Raw genomic sequence first — 17003 nt, 5'->3', positions numbered from 1 at the left:
TCTTAGATCACTTGGATTAGATTCCATCCGTTGGTTCATGGTATGACAGAGATGAGCAGGCATTTCTCCTAAGAGAAGAAGGAAGAGACGGTAGACTGGTAATATAATTTCTGTGGAACATGTAGTGGGTTGAACCCTCCCACCTTTACTTCCTGTGAAGTTAAGGCGCTAGTATTTTACAGAAGACGCACCCGCTGGATTTTTGGAAGATGCACAGTCCTTACTTTGGAGTATCACCTGGCTTTAGATTCTCTTTCTGTTTCAAAAGCCTCCCTTTGTGTTTTTCAGAAGTCTTACAAAATTAGACCATTCCGGATTAGTCTGAGTTCAGGGAATTAGCCACATGAAGGGAAACTGTGCAACAGGTTTGTCTGATGGTCCGAGGCAAAACTTCCAAGATTTGTGCTGCTCAGTCTTGTGTTTATATTACACTTTAAACTTTTCCAATTCATTTCAAATTACTCTAAGCAACAAGGCTCGGCACTACTGTTCTAGCAGGCTGCTGCACCATCTGAAATAATAGTGTTAGCAAACATTTCAACTTGCACAGCTTTCTTCTGGCTCATCTTAACTTCAGCACACGGTTTCTTTCTCTTTATTGATAAGCTTCTAACAGACTTGTAACTTCCATTCTGGAAATAAATGAGTTGCAGTTCTTGCCTTGCATGGAAGCACACTGCTGTTACAAGAAGCTCTAGAGCAAGGACAAGGAACCTCTGACAGAAACCTGTCTGGCCTTTGGCCACCCGTGGTTACAACCTGACTGTGCCCAGCCAAGGGGCTGGAAAGTCCCACTGGGGCTTTGGGAAGGCCATGCCTCACCTAGGAGCACCAAGGTTCCCCAGGAAATTCAGAGATGAGGAATGCTGTGGTGACATTTGCATGTCCTCAGGCCTTGGGCATGCATTTTCTGACTTGAGGGAGAGCATTTAAATTTCAGCTCTGCTGTGGATTGGCGGCATTACTGTATTATTGACTTGTGATGAATACACTTAGGAATGGAAGCTAGATGAAAGGAAAAAACAAAGTAATTTTGACATCGCTTATGAAGCTTATTTACAAGATTCACGTTCTCCATCCTCTTTCTGCCAATGATATTAGTGTTGATGAATTCCTATTTAGAGAAACACAGATCTTATTCTATCAAGGGGTAAATATGCAGCGTGATACACAGGGATTAACTGCGCAAGTCATTATCTTTGACATGCTATCTTTAGTGCTGCTAGTCCTTCTCTGCAAAGGATCTTTTCTATATTTAAATAATTACTGTTGAAGAAAAATTAGGTGATTACCATGACCTCACGTGTCTTTTAGCCATTTTTGGCGAAACCAGAATAGACCTGGTTGTATGACAGAGGTGTTTGTTACTTTCTGTAACGTATTGTGCATTTGTGAAATGTCTGCTGTGATGGTATTAGTTCATCTCATCTCTCTGGAGTGGTGACAAAGCTAATAAAAGACTGAATCAGGTAATGACTTTTATATAGCAAACATTTGCTGCTAGGCAGCCCACTGACAAAATGATATGGTCTTTCAAAGCCTTTTTGTACATGTAAAACCTTCAGCATTTAACTGACTTATACAAAACTGAATCATTCCAAGAAGTTTTCCCCCATACAACCACATTTTGTTTCCAGGAGGTAATTACACCCTTGGAGAGCAAGCTGACTCGTAAGAGCTTTGTGCTGCAGAAAATCCTGGAGGTAGGATTACCTGTCTAATGATGATAGCTACTCTCCTTAATGAGCTTCTTATTGCCAGTGTTCGTGTGTCTTTGGTAACTTGTATTTGTAGCCTTCCTTGAATCCAATGATGCTCTGGAGGGGACTTGCTAACAAGAAGCTATTCAGTTCTGCCATCAAAACGACAGAAAGACTAGGGTGAATTTCCTCGTCTCAATGGAGTTCAGCTTTGCTGACTAAAGTTAAATCACCCTGCAAGGGATGAATCATCAGTGGCTCACAAAAATAATTTCTCCAGAGAAAAATGTTTGGCCTCTGAAATAGACCAAGTTGCAGCAGGATTTCCCCAAGGGAAGACTCTCCTTCCCAAACACAGTGTCTTCATCTCCCCCTCCCTTCCAATTATTGATGCTTCGACACTCTTTTAAATTTGCCAGTGTATCTAACAAGTTTCAGAGCTAAAATGTTCCTAGTAAAATGTCAAAAAATTGAAAATATTCTTCATCACTGTCACTGGTTGTTAGCATCTAGCCTGCTTAAGCAGGGAAGTAAGTAAGTGGGTTTCCTGAGCTTTGACTTCTGTTTTCTGCAAGCACTGCCTTGTTTTCTTAAATGTCTTAAAAACTTCCACGATATGTGACCCCTGTATTTGGTATATTTTTCCTTTCAAAATTGAATAGCTTTCAGCGACACTCCGCGGCATTCAGCCCTTCTGATTCCTTAGAAGCTAGTGTGCTATGATACAAAAGCAGCATACGTGCTTGACCTAATGTAGTTTCACCTCTTTTAAAGGTTTATGAAGTGTAATGCTCCTTATTGTCAAGGTGTTTGGATTTCTCTATGTGAAATTTCACTTTATGGCTACTTGTAAATGGCACGCTGGGATGAAACTGTGAGAAAAGGAAGGGTGTATGTGAGGCAGATGAAAGACGGTGATATACTCAAGGATGCTCAGGGAATCATTTTTATCCTGCAATTTAACTTCAGAAGCCTGTGACTTCCAGTCCTACGCTAAAAAAAATTGGATTTCCTGAATTAAATTTGCAAAGATGTTATTGTTGTCAGCAACAGCGGCTCCTGGCTCTGTGCCTAGCTATGCTTCTGCTCAGGAATAAGATGTTAGGCTGCTGAGACAGTGTTTGGATCCCTCTTTGAGGTAGATCATGGTACAACTGCATTACAGTTTGGGAGCCCCTACAGCTATCCTACACCTGTCACGTCTTTTGCATTTGATCAAAGAGAGAAGGGAAAAATAGAGAATGTGTTTGTCCCTGACACTCACTAAATATACCTGTCTGGAGAAAAAGTTTTCCAACTGCATTTTTTTCTCTTTAATTTCAATATTTTTCTATTTCAATGGGAGTTACCGAGTATCCTTCTGGCATGATGCTAGTGATGGTGGTAGCACAAATGCACCCAACTCTGAAGCCTTGCTGTGGATTTCTGTTGAAGTTTGCTTTCTTCATTGAAAGCATCTATATTTCCTGTTAGCAGAATGCTTCTTGAGGAGGAGGTAGAAAATGTACTGATTTGATAGCTTGAATTCACCAGAAACTGAAATTTGCATTGTACTGAAAAGTGCAGTGTTTCTTTTTTCATTCACATCTGTAAAGCTGAAATGTTCAGTTCTTTTTAAAATGTGAGAGCTCCGTGTTTTATTCATCCTGTTATGTTTGTGTCCTAACAGAAGCCTATTTTGACTGTCACATCATGAAATGACATAATAATTGCATGTGTCACAAGAAAGGTGCCAGTGGTAATGAAACCAGCTGTTTGACTGTCAATATATTTAGTTTTGTGATATCGTTTCACGCTTGATTTGGATATTATGTCATTAAATATTTGCTGAAATGCATGTGGATTCATTACATTTGCATCTCATCCTGTTTTCACTCTCAAAGGGTAGTGCCACCGCTTGGAGACTTGTGGCTGGGTGGGATGTACACAGGCGTACATCCCACAGGGATGTACACAGGGATGTACTCTGGCTATCGGACACTGCCACAGGTTCAGGCCTTTCACTGTGCTGGGGCCTGCTGTTGCTTAGGTCTGTGAGGTAGGAAGCTGCTTAACAGACCTGCAGGCTCTGGGGAGGTTTTACCTTTATGGCCCGTGTGGGAGTGGGAAGTGGAGCGTAGCACCAGAGCCGCATTTCTCCTGGAAATGCTCTCGGGGTCCTGAGCTCCCTGCAGCCGCAGGGACTGAAACATTTACTGCACTCCCTGGGGAAGTCCTTTTTGGAAACGAGGATACTTCCACTGTGTACTACGTTACTGGTCTCATGATCTGGCGCTAGTAAGATGATGCAGGTTTTAAGTAGCCATTAATTTTATTTTTTTTTTTTATATAATCATTGGAAATGCATGGCCCTCTCTGTGTCGTAGCTGGGGCTTCTCAGTGAGCAGGGAACGTGCCTTCGCTGTCAGAGTCAGCGGGACCTTGTGAGAAATGGTGGGGACCAACGCTTGGACTCCTGTTTGCACAGGGCTGCCGAGTCAAGAAGCCAGTTCAGTGGGATCTGAACCCTTGGCACTGTCACGCAGTAGAAGCCAGAGAAGTCACTGCTGCTTAGTCTGTAATTTTTACGCCAGCATTCGAAGACATGATAGCACCAATTCCTAATACATATTGTGAGTGGTAGCACAGTTCATCACAGATGGAAACAAACTCATTTCATGTTCAGTAGACTATGAAATGAGTCACAGCTGTTCTCTCACTGTCACACGGTGACAAACGGCCTTCATTACACAGCCTCTGAGGTGCGGCCCTTCAGCCCGTTGGCTCGCCTGCTCCGTGCCCGGCTCTCAGCAGCTCCCTGCGAGCCGCAGCCAGTGGGTCAGCTCCTGAAGAGCAGATCAGTGTGGCTCATTAGTTGGGGGGCTTGGGCAAAAGGCCAAGGGGGTTTTGTTTATAAAGCTGTAATTGGAATGTTTTTCTGGACAGAAACTTGTCTGTAACAGTACGTCTGTAAGGTACAAATTCTCTCAAGTGATCTTTGTTAATGATAACATCGACTTTTGTAGGGACTCGCAACCAAGTGTCATCCCAGTGCTAGCTGGGAAGTTACAGCTCCTGGATCAGCTGTATCCCACAGCTTGCATTTATCTGGCTTCAAGATACCTGAAGGGCCACTCTCCACTTTTGCTGTGTGACTGTCCCTGCCTTCACTAGGTGTGGTAGTCCACAGTTTTGTTTTTTACCTGTGGCAGCTCAGATGTGGGTAGAGACCCTTCCCAGTGTTGCTGCTGGCTTGGCTAACTCTTGCACATCACCTGTGAAGATCCTCGTTTCAACTGGAAACTGCTTCTCCTTTTGGGGTTTATTAAGCTGCTTACTAATAAGTAGCAGGAGTGATTTCGCTCCATTACTCAGCAGTCCCAGCTCCCCTGGGCCTGAGCAAACAAGCAGAGCCATCAGGATGGAATCCATTATATCGAGCTTGTTTGAACAGCGTCCAGTGCGCAGGCACCGACTGTGAAGAGCAGTGACACTTCACCAGAAATACTTATGGTCTCTCTTTTCTTTAATTTCTTCTTCCTTTAGCTCAAGTAGTCATCTAGTCCTGTTTGTCTTTTAATGAGATCAGTTTTTGTTCCCTATTGGAAGGTTAAAAATAACCACGGTGAAATAATGTTCTGATTGCGGCACCTGGTGCTACTTGTTTAGTGGTCTTGGATGCAGAAGAATGACAAGAAATGCCTGATTTTATACACCTACCTTGCTAATGAAGCTTTATTGTCCAAGCCATTTTGTTTGACATGGGAAAAAAAAAAAAGCAGGATCCAAGCCATCCTGTGTTGTCAGATCAACTCTATGATGGGGAGTTCATCTTGTGTCTCAGAACTGTGCTCTGAGTTCACAAATCTTTTTTTCTCTTAGTTGTTCCTTATGCTTCTGGGGTGAAAAAAGCTGAAGAATGTGCACAATCTGCAATATGCCTTGGAGCACTCAGTCTTCGAGAATACTAAAGCAAAGTGTGAAGGTGTGAGCTTCCCCACTAGTGGTACAGACTTTGTAGTGTGCTGCAATGGTGCTGAACATATTTCCAAGGTATTGAGGAGTGTGGAAATCCTGCCAGCACCACCACTGGGTGGTATTTTTTTTGTTTCTCTCTCGTGCTTTCTGTCTCTCTCTCCCATTGTTGCCAAGCCCAGGCTCCCCTCCTGGTTTGTGGGGAGCTGTGCAGAAGGCACACGGCAGAAGCTGGGATTCAGGTGACAGCTGGGGCTGCAGGGTGAGCTGAGACTGCTGGAGGAGGCAGGAGCCCCAAGGATGCCCCCCTGCCCCTTTCTTGCTCAAGTGGGCGAAGAGAAGGAAGTCCTTATCTGAGCTGCTTAAAATCAGAGAAGTATGAGAATATAAGGGCTCCTTACTCTGGTCCCTGCTTTTGCATCTCGTATAATTCCTTTCATGAAGCAATCAATCTCAAGTTTAAGCCTGTGTAAAAAACCTTGTCACATTTCCAGGCTAAGCTTCTTAATGGGCAAGTTTACAGCCATGTACTCTGCTGCTGTCATTGTCCTTAGAATTACTCATGCTTCTTCCCTCCCCAGTGTAACCACTGCTGGAAGAGCTATCCTAGCTTTTCTTGGCTTTCAGTCTGCAGGACTAAGCAAGTCAAGCTTGTAATCTCTAGGAAAAAATGTGCTCTTCACTTTTCTGGTTATCCTCAAATCCCTTCTTTGCACATTTTCCTGTCTCAATATGCCATTTGTGAACATAAGTGACCTGATTAAAAACATTTCACATGGGACCTCACTGAAGCCTTGTATGATAACATCTCCTCAGTGTACCAGAAGATCGCGTCAGGTTGGCTGGATTCTCTGTTACTGCTTGGACTGAAGATGCAGAAATGACTCCTCAGCCTTCAAAACTGGAGTTATGGCATTGCCTATTAAATCCTCTGCCCCCTAAATGCAGAAGACCAGTGTCTGATTGGTTAGAGGTCATCTTTATGATCAGCTTGTTGCCTAGTTGTTTCTTATGGTTTTTTTTTGTTTGTTTGTTTGTTTTTAGGGGTGTTGTTCTTAACAGATGTCTCAACAACTGTCAGACAAATGTTGGCATTATTAAATGCACAGAGCTCTGAAGTACGCAGTCTAAGTCACTCTGAGGTAATGAAACCTCTGATCAAGAATGTATACGTGTATTAGATGCTGAGAGCTACTATTTATAACTTTATGCAGTTGCCTCCGGGTAGCTTTAAGAAGGTCGCTTATCTCAGCAAACAAGAGGATGCATAATTCTATGAAGTTTTTCACTATTTTCATGTGTACACTTTTATGTCTGTCTTCATTTTCTTTATGCACTATCACCCCTAATAATAGCATAAGATCATTAACAAAAGCACTTCATAAAAGAAATATAGAGGGATTAATAAGTAATGGCATACTCGGAATCCAAAGTGAGCAAAGATTAAGCACTTGCATTTCTGTATCTTTAACCCAAGCAATTACAGGGAGAAGATACTGTGTTGGTTAAGCTTGGAGAGATCCAGAGCTGCCCCTATATCAAACATATATAATAGATCATTTATTTATTTTTTAAAAAGCCTGTTATCCAACTGGCAGATGAATACTGCTAGTTTGCCAGTTGTTGGTGTTTTATACTTCTAACACTTTACTGCTCCCTAACAAAAGGAGCTGGGAGAAGGCAGAAAATGCACAGCCTATTTCACTGAATACTTCTTTGGGTCATGCTGGTGCCTTTGAAGACGTGTGGTGACGTGCTTTGGATTTCTCTGTCATCCTTTTCTTAAGACTACACTCCACAAAATGAGATTCATGTTCTTATGACATTGTCATCTTGTTTAATTATAGGATAGTGTTCGCAGTGGAGGAGTTGGTGAGGCAGTGAATGGTGTTTGCAGGTGATTAAACAGTACAGTGAAGCTGAGACACTCGATGATTACAAAATCTGTTGGTTGTGATTGTATTCCAGTCAGATAATATTGAGAAGGGCAAGAAAAAAACTATTTCCTTCTCTTTCAAGTGCTTGTGCTGCTATTTCTCTCCATTTGTCTCAGGTATCACTATAAGGACAGGTGGGTTTATTAATCAAATACACATTTAAAAGTACAAAAGCTTTCTTATGGGATGAATCTTTTAAGATTCAGTCCTTGTCTGAATGCAAAACTGTTTCTTCTTGTGCTTAGCATTAATTCATTGTAAGATACGATACTTAACATTGCATTTGTGGTTTTACTAGGAAAATGCTGAACTCCCTGGCCTTCAAATTTCTGCAGTGCTTTATACACAGTTCCATACTTGCTGCACTAAAATCTGGAATGCTTATCAAAGATAGCTGGCAAGATGGAGCAGATGTGTGATATTATTTCAGATGGCACATGACTGTATGGATAGGTAGAGTAAAAGAGTAAAAAGGGGAAAGTTATTAGTGGCACACAGCTGATAACGGGCTTAGCAGAGTAGCCTTGTTACTCCTGTAACAATTCTTATTACTTTAACATCTTTTTCACTTGTAGAAATGGCTTAAAGACATGATACCTTCTGTTTTTACAACTGAAGCTGCATTTCAACTGACTTAAGCAAATGTGACCTCTTTTTGGTGATGCCAATCCCTTTCTGCCATCCAGTCATGTACATCGATATTTATTATCCTTCTTGTTTGGTAGGTGAAGCAGGCATCCAGTAGCTGTTGCAAACACTAGCGACAGTTTGGAGGGGAGCTGGAACAGAGGTGAGAAGTTCTCACTCTCCAGAGCTGTACCTATTTGAGAATTCAGTCCTGCAACCTCCACTTTTTGTGGGGAGGAGTAAGAAACTTGTAATTCCCTATTTAGATGGACAACAGTTTTGTTTCAACTCAGCTAGTGTTTCATTACATTTGAGCCTCTTTTTGCTCTGGCTGCTGGAAAAATAAGCAAACAAACAAAACCACAAAATACTGTTATTTTCCTGTGCGGTTTCTAACTTCAAGCCTTCTGGTACTTCGATTTGGGGAACTGAGGAAGGTTTCTGTTGTAACCAACCTCTGCCTTCCAGAGTATCTGATGGAGCTTGTCTCACGTGATTGCACAATGCTCCAGTACAAATAGATAGGAGGATGGCCACCTGTTGTTAAGGATAATCTACAATCATTTTGCATCTATTGCAGGTTATTTTTCATTTTGAACATCCTTGGAACTCTTTCATCTTGTATTGACTGTGTACAGACAGCTTCTAATAGCTGGATGCGATTACAGGCATGATTCATGAACACCAGTGGAGAGCGTCCTTAATACTTTGTTTGCTGAAGTGAGACAGAAAAAGTCAGAATTGCACAGTGACAGTGTCTGCCTAACCCAGTTCTTTTTGTCACCCCAGTAGTGATGACAGAGAACATTAAAGCGATCATTATTGTGGAGATTATTTTTAACAGGGACGGTGGTGCCAATAGCAGGATGGGTCTTTAATCTTCAGGCATTGCTCTGCTTTGAGCTCCTCAAGTACTGCGGAAAGCTCTGCTGTCAGGATGCATTCTTCGATCATAACTGCAGAAATCCGTCATGAAGTAAGGAGCATTAAGGGATAGAACTGGTCACTACTGGGATCCAGTTTACCGAAGATGCATGGAAACAGATTAATCTCATTGTTAAAGTATGCTGACAGCATCCATAAAATTAATTAGCAGTCAAAATGTGTTTATGTTCTCTTCCCATCCCAAAAGGGAAAAAAAGGGGGAAAAATGGGCTGAGGTGGTGGTGTTTGTTTTGCTTTTCTTTCATTTTTAGTGGCCATCCAGATTCCAAATGTTTAGTTTCCTCTGTTGGGAATTTGCACTCCCAGCTTTCATTCATTCCATTTCCCATGTGCTTCATTCTCCCTCCTAGACCTTTTGTCAGATTTTCAGCACTTTCACAAACTGATGCCTACTGGGGGGCCCTGATGAGCTTTTAGTTGAATTTAGTTTACAACTCTTTTGGCTCTTTCTTGGGCATTGTGCAACTGTTCAGAAGCTGGTGGCTTTCTTTGAAAGATGTTGGTTGCTGCTTCTTTGTGCTGAGGTATAGCGCCGGGTAGGAAACATTTGGTTGGTTGCAGAGGCTTTCCTTTCCCTTCCGGCATTTATACCTCTCACAGTCCCCACGCACTTCATGGAGTTTTTTAGCTGCTAATTGTTTTTGTCTTTTTATGTGATTTACTGCAATGATAATCTACTAGGCCTTCTAAAAAGCTTTTGCCCAATTTTATTTCCTTAAAGTAAGAATTTATCATCTGTTTCTAAGCCACTAGCTTGGTTAGAATTGTGTAATACTGTATTGAGACATAAACAAATAATCAGTAGTGTAGAGCTGCCTGGAAAGTGAGATGATACCTTCCTGTGGAGGAGAGAATATACCCATACCTTCTGCCTAACCCAGGTGGAGACTGACCGCCTCTATTGCATTTAAGATTATTCCTGAAAATACAGCCGTGATACATGAAATGCGTAAAGTAGCATACTGAAATTGTACATCCTGCAATGGATTAAGTCCTTTATTTCTGAATATTGGAAAGCTAAGCAGTGAAGTTCTCAAAAGACCAAATTGTGTTGAGCAGAGGATAATTTTTCCCTGAGATTTTCTGTTTTTACCACCTACTATCATTTTAAATACAATGGCAATCAAAGTTATTTACTGACTTCTCCCAAATTTGGCCACATTATGGTAATTTTGGTTAAAAAAATAAAAATAATAATTGCATACACTTTAAGACTGGAAAGGGCTGTCAGGTCAGCTGGTTTGACCTCCTGTGTATGACAGGCAAGTGTGTTTTACAAAATTGCTTTCTTACTGTAATCACTACATCAGGACACTAAATCATTCCATCCTCAGGAGATTAAACACAGGAAGAGTACAAGGAGAAGTTACACTGCGTAGAGCTTGTTAATAAATGAGCCTCTTCAAATAGTGTTTTGGAAGATAACATTTCTCAGGTAATCATTTCTTCCCACCTGTTAATTAGCCTATTTATGAAATCTTGAAAGGGTTTTATTAAGACAGTTAAAATTGTCACTGTGAATTTATCATCTTCAAGTTGTGCATAAAGTCCTTCTGTAGAACAAGAGCAAAGCCACCCTGAAGACATTTTTTGGAGGAGCTCTAGCACACCGATGCCTCTGTGGATTGATATAATCAGAGCAGTCTCAGCTGCTCCTCCTGATTGCCACAGAAATGTCTACAAATGCAATGACTGCCAGATCTACAGCGCCTCCCACCATCGGCTGGATCTTCGAGGGAAGACAGTTGGGTACAAGTTTTAAGCCTGGAAAGGTGCAGGCTTATCTGAGACCAGTGCAGCGCTGCCTATGCATCAGAAAGCAGTGGCACCTCCTGCACTAGCAGTGCCGAGCAGATGTAATGCTTATGGAGCAGTTGCCCTTAATCACTTCCACACAGGAAAAATAACCCCTGATAACGTTGTGAGCATAGGTAAGCCTTGAGTCAGTCTGGACTTGCAAAACCAAGCATATCAGTGTGTAAAATATGGGGAAGATTATATATATAATGCTTGTAGGGTTTCTTAAAATGTTAAGGTGTGCCTTTGTGGACATACTTCTAAACCACACAAGACTTTTGTGTCTTTAGGGGATTCGTGTTTGTCCTCTCTATCACTTTCTAAAACTCCGTAAGAGACATTGCTCTACGTTTTTAGGTGCTTCAAAGCTTTAAAAATATGGCCTGTCAAGGCTGAGTCTCTAGGAAGTCAATGTTATTAGCACAGAAGGATGGGTAGATAGAAACATCCAGTCGTTGTTACACTGCAGCGGTGGATCACGGGATCTGCTACGTGGACTCCTGGAGGGCTCTGCCTGCATGTCTGTCTGTACGAACACCTTTTCCCAACTGCGCCAGAAAATGAACTTCAGGCAGGAAATCATCTGCTGTGGAACGACACTTCTGCTTGGGAACATTTCATTTTTTAGTTGAAAATTCATTTCCTTCCACTGTGGGCATGAACTAACTATTATGGGAAGGTAATGAGCTCCCAGCAGCTGCCGCGGCTGTCATGCGGCGGTGAATATCAGGCTTGGGCGAGCTGTTCGTGTGTGTCTATTCATCTTGATCACATCAGTCCGCGAGCTCTGGTACCAATGTTTCCATCATTTCCTGGATTCTCTGTGCTGTGTTTTACTGAGACCTTATGCAGAGATGCCTTGCTTTTGGGGGTTGAGTTGTTGTTCTTACCTTTTTAAAAAAGTGTTGTGAAGTCCTTTTATTTTATCTACTTAGGGTTTTCTAAATCTGCAGAGTTTCTTTCTTGGTTTTAGGTGGATTTGATGGCATGAGCTCTACTGTGTGGTCTCTATCATCAGCTTTTTTTTGGGGAGTACTTTTCTAGCCTTTTTTGCTTGTTCCCAGTTGCAGAAATGTTCTTGTCTGGTACCAGGTGGTTTTATTCTGCCACTATAATCGATGCTTGGATTCTTCTGGTGCCTTTTTTTTTTTCTGCTCTACACAGTGTGATGTTTGAAGCTGTGGAACAGTTTGTAGGGCTATACAAATGTTGCAGTCACATACTGTGCTTTTCTGAGTTGTCAAAGCTGAAAGCAGTGTACGTGTTTGTTCAAAGGCCACAAGGTAGAGGTGTAGGGGAAAGCACAATATTCTGTAGTAAGAGTTTTGGTAGGAAAGCAAGATTGGGATAAAGAGAAGCCCAATATCTCCCTCTCATGTATTCAAATCACATCATGCATGTATTTTCTCAAGGATGTGTAAGTACAAGATGAGTAATGTATTGCTAAGCATAAAAAAAGGCACAAATATTTTTATTTGTTTTTGGGAAGAGAAACACTTTGGCTACACAAAATTTACATCAACTGTCATTGAGTTAACTGCAGCTGAGCACCAAAACAAGAATTGCCTGCAAGGGTGCTGTGGTTTGTGGTTTTGGGCACAAACCTTTTCATTTCTCCATCTTATCATGTTTGTAGTTTTTAATCATATAACACCTAGATCTTGATTTTGAGTTCTGAATTCTGCCCTTCTGTGGGAAGTTCACATTGGAGAAGATGTGAGCAGTTCTACCTCAAAGCTCTGTCCAAGCCAGGATTCAGCTGTGGGAGGCAAAAAGCTCAGGTGGGCACAGGAGGGAGTACTAAACCAGGCTTCCAAGGAGGCTTTCATCTCCAGACTCACAGGCAGAATCCTTAGGATGCAATCTGCAAGCTTCTCATGGATCAAATTCTGCAGGGTTCATTTAGCTCTCTATTTGTGATTCCTCTGTAGGAACAAGGTATATAAATGAGATACAATACTTCTTTTTTTTTTCCTTTAGTTTTTCTGTTTGGCCTAAATCAGTATAACTGCTTGCCACATCTAATTCTTTAGTGTTGGTTTAGCCTATGGAAACTTTTTTTTTTTTTTACCTCTTTATTAATTGACGTTGGTGTGGTGCTCCTCATATGCAGTGCTTGACTTGGTCTGATGGAATACTCAGCCAAAAGAAACAGCATGCCTGCAGTTAGTTAAAATAGTATTATTTATTTAAAATAATACGTCAGGTATGCAATGTTGTCCATAGCGTGGCTATATGTAGAGTCCCCACCCCCTGTCCGCTAGCAGCATAATTAGGGAATCCCTTTAAAACTTTTCCCTTCCCTTTCTCCTACAGGCTATGTCACTGCCCAACTGCAGCAGCAAGCTTAAAACAAACAAACAATGTTTATAACCTCTTCATAAAAATAAATTAGTCTGGACTAAAAAAGGATTTTTTTTTCTGGCAGTGACAAATGCACATGGATGGTGATGCACAACCAGTCCTTGTCTTGAAACTTTGGCAGTAGGCAGGTATGATCTTGGTCTGATAAATCATTAATAAATTTGCTTTTCCAAAACCAAACTATCTGTAGCAGAAGCTCACTTGAAGGCTTCAACGTATCTGTTACTATCACCCACAACTCTTCATATCTATCCCTGGCTCCAGCTTTTTTCTGTTGCCTGATCAAATAGTATTAAAGAGTTGTCTTCATCTGCTTTGCTATCTCAGTTTGCACTTCGTGTCATGTTGAGTATACTTTGCATTTGAATAAAGGAAAAACTTGTGATACATGTATTGGATATAAGTTACTCAGATTTTAGGTTTCATTGTGAGACTCAGAGCAGACCAAATTCTGATACAGACTACAGAAGGAGATAAATCTGTTCAGATTACAATAGGAAGTTTCAAAATAGCGTTCCCAGGAGAAGTCACTGAGTGTTATTTCCAGAAATTGCAGAGAAACTAGATGACCTTTCAGTTTATTTATCTAAATCCCTGCAGTTCCTGTTTCAAGCCAGATACAACAGTAATAAATATTGATCAGTGAAAATTATTCTATGCTTTCAGGTTTATTTATTTTTTAAATTAAAGATTAAATCTGTGCACTCCAGCCAGGCTTTTCACTCTTGTTATGCAGTGTTTTGCTTTTCTGCAGGGTCTGCTTCTGGAAAGAATTCCCCAGATGTTACAGTTCTGGTATTCCTGCTCTGCTCTGGTGTGACTGCAGAACTGCACTCTTTTTCCTTTGGGTATGCTACAGCCCAAACATGACAGTATTTGCGAATAGATAAACATGGGAAGAAAAAAAAAAAAATGTTGCAGAACAAAAGGCTATAGATAATTTATAAAGAACATGTTTGTTCAGTGTTTTTACTGATGACCTGGGTACAAAATGCTTGTGTTTGCTTGTGGTGGAATGTTAAGGGTTATAATCAGTATGAGAGGACTGATGGAAGCTCTGGAAAGAACAGGGTAAGCCTGAGGATTAGAAGGGGAAAAGAGAGGAAGAAAAAAAAAAAAAAGGTGGACTGACTAGTCCAAGGTTCAATCTTCTGCATTTTGAATCAAAGGCATGATTTTTTTCCTTCATCTGTTGTAAGTGCATCTTTTGAAAAGGATCAGAGTACATTAGTCATAAAAGAAGCTATAAATGACCAATGTAACATAATAAAATGGATGAGAACAGGATCATACGATGTTCTCATTAAGGACTGAGAATATAAGAAAAGATTGTTGTCCCTAAATGTAGTTTGCTGTCAAGGCCTTATCTTTAATGCTTCAGATATTCTTGCTTATCCTGTTCAAGAAATGTACACTGAAGGAGGAAGCAATGCAGGAGAGGGCTTGCAGCAAGTGCAGACATCACAGAACTGGAAAGCCTGTGTGACAAGTCACACACTGGTAAACACACGGAGAAAAACTTCTTTGGGAGTAAGTACGGCTTTCTGGAAATAGATGGCTATAAGAAAATTTGGACTGGACGTTTGAAGAGGCTTCCACAAAGTGAGGTCTTCAAGAACTTTCTGGTAGGAGGAACATACAATTTGTATCTTCCCATACAAAAGGTAGTCTGCAGTCATACAAGGTTGAGCGTGTAGAATCTAGAGGTCCCTAAAAATACGTTACAGTTGTTGGGCAATCTCTGTGTTTGGTTGAGAACCTGTGTTTAGTTTTTAGTCAGACGGTTATGTGCTGGAAAAAATGTGAAACTCATTTTACATTCAGTTAATCACAGCCTCTCCATTTGCCACTTTTCCAACAGCAATTTGTAGTTTGCCAGATTGACATCCTTCAATAAAAAAAATGGAAGTAACATAATACCTGCCATGCTTCAGTGAGAAGGGAGTGAGGGAAAACTAGAGGAAGAGGTCCATGGGTATAAAGCTACAACTTCTGGCCTGAGTGCTTATAATACAGTATTTTTGCACCAGAACTAGAGGGACAGATCAGCTGCAGCTGAATTTATGAATACTTGAGCAAAATGGGGTAAATTGGCCGCGAAGGCTTTTGTCAGACATTTAGTGTTATTAGGGGAACAAGCAGTCTTAACTTGGGCAATCCTGCAGAACTCACAATCAGTAATTAAACTGCGTTTAACAGTAGATAAGGAAAATTTTTTTTGCTGTCAGGCTTAGAGCTAATTGTGCCAGTGAGCATTGAACTGTGTTCTCATCTCTCTGCTACATACGTAAATATGGAGAAATGGAGCAGCCCTGTAGTGAGTCATTAAAAGGAAAATACCGAACTTCTGAATACTGATTTCCAGGGTGATCTTGGTTTTAATTTAAAATTTTGGTTGTCTTAGGAAGCCAAATATAAATTGCTGGTTCTCCCTCTCCAGTGTTCTGGCTTTGTGTGCAATGATCCTATTTCATTGTAGTCAGAGAATGTTTTACATTACTTCTGACACACACACTTGTAACTCAAGATTGAGGTCCAGACTGAAATATCTTCTTGGGAATGGAACGGAGACAAACCTGTGACCTTCTGTGAAACCATTGTGGACAGGAGGGATGCCTGTTCCAATGTGTTCTCTCCACGTGGGTTACTTTTAGGTGTTGTGGGGCAGCCTGCCCAATATGGTTTATTTTCTCATGCTTTTACCCAGCAGGGTGCTTAGCAAGTCTATGACTCTTCAGATTCATTTTCTGTGTAAATGCTGTACAGCTCTGCATCTGCTTTCCTTTATTATGTGAAGCTGTATTTCGTGTTTGAATGACATCTCTAATTAGACACATCCTCAGGTTTTATTAAAAAGCATGAATAAGCTAGACTAAGAAATTTGGCCCTGTTGTTCATGAACGTATTTCAGGATCTGGAGATATATTCATGATTATGCTTTTACCTTTAATTTTGTAGTTGTTTAATTATTTCATGTTGGTTTGCCCTCTGATTCTCTGTCAGTTTGGTGATAGTATTGATTTAGTGTAATCAAATAACTTATTTTCTCCTGTAGCCCTTTGTTAAACAAATACTTTAATTTATCTGTTCTCACTCTGTGTTAAATTTCAGTCTTGCCTGACAGCATTCCCACCACAGTAATCTGTTTTCTCTGTGTAGACCTATTCTGAATACATGCAGGATTTATTGTGCCATCACGCCGTATGTGGTTAGAACGCTGTGTGCTGCCATTTGTCAGTTTAATCCATACGGTTTGCATTCATACTGTCCTCTTGTGATAACTCATATACATTTTCCAGTTGATTCAGAGCATTAAAGACGCCTTTCTAATTGTCATTCTTATTTTATTTTTTTTTGGCTTATGGACTTTTTAAAAAATAGCTGAAGTCTTAGGAATCTCTGAAAGCTCTTCTACTGTCTGTAACCAAATGGTAGGCAGTGCTGGGGAGCCCTCCTGCAAGCTGTATGTCAGCATCTGTTTTGGCTCTCAGTTTTAAGATGGCAACAAGGCAGGCTGCCTGCATGCAGCACTGACTGTCTCTTTATGTGGTGGTACAGCAAGGGAAATGCCGAGCCAAAAATCACAGCCATCTTCACAGGGACTTCTTTTCTGGCCAAATTGTTCTGGTGGAGTGTTGTCTGCTGTTGGTATATGTTGTGAACTTGGGCAACATGAAAC

The 17003-nt window shown here is 41.0% G+C and overlaps 1 protein-coding gene across 10 annotated transcripts in view; it reads left to right on the top strand.

The window, feature by feature from the left end:
• Nucleotides 1–17003, top strand: part of RGS6 (regulator of G protein signaling 6) — a 280872-nt gene that overhangs the window by 64666 nt on the left and 199203 nt on the right. For 2 of the 10 annotated variants that reach the window (XM_068684082.1, XM_068684083.1), the window contains exon 2: nt 13389–13452. The exons of the other annotated variants lie outside the window; for them this stretch is intronic. The gene's annotated coding sequence lies outside the window, so the exon portion shown is untranslated. The remainder of the gene's footprint in view (nt 1–13388; nt 13453–17003) is intronic. 10 annotated transcript variants of the gene reach the window in all.

This window comes from Anas acuta, chromosome 5 (genome assembly GCF_963932015.1).
Source record: "Anas acuta chromosome 5, bAnaAcu1.1, whole genome shotgun sequence".
Taxonomy (NCBI): domain Eukaryota; kingdom Metazoa; phylum Chordata; class Aves; order Anseriformes; family Anatidae; genus Anas; species Anas acuta.
This window is presented reverse-complemented; position numbering and strand designations above follow the sequence as displayed.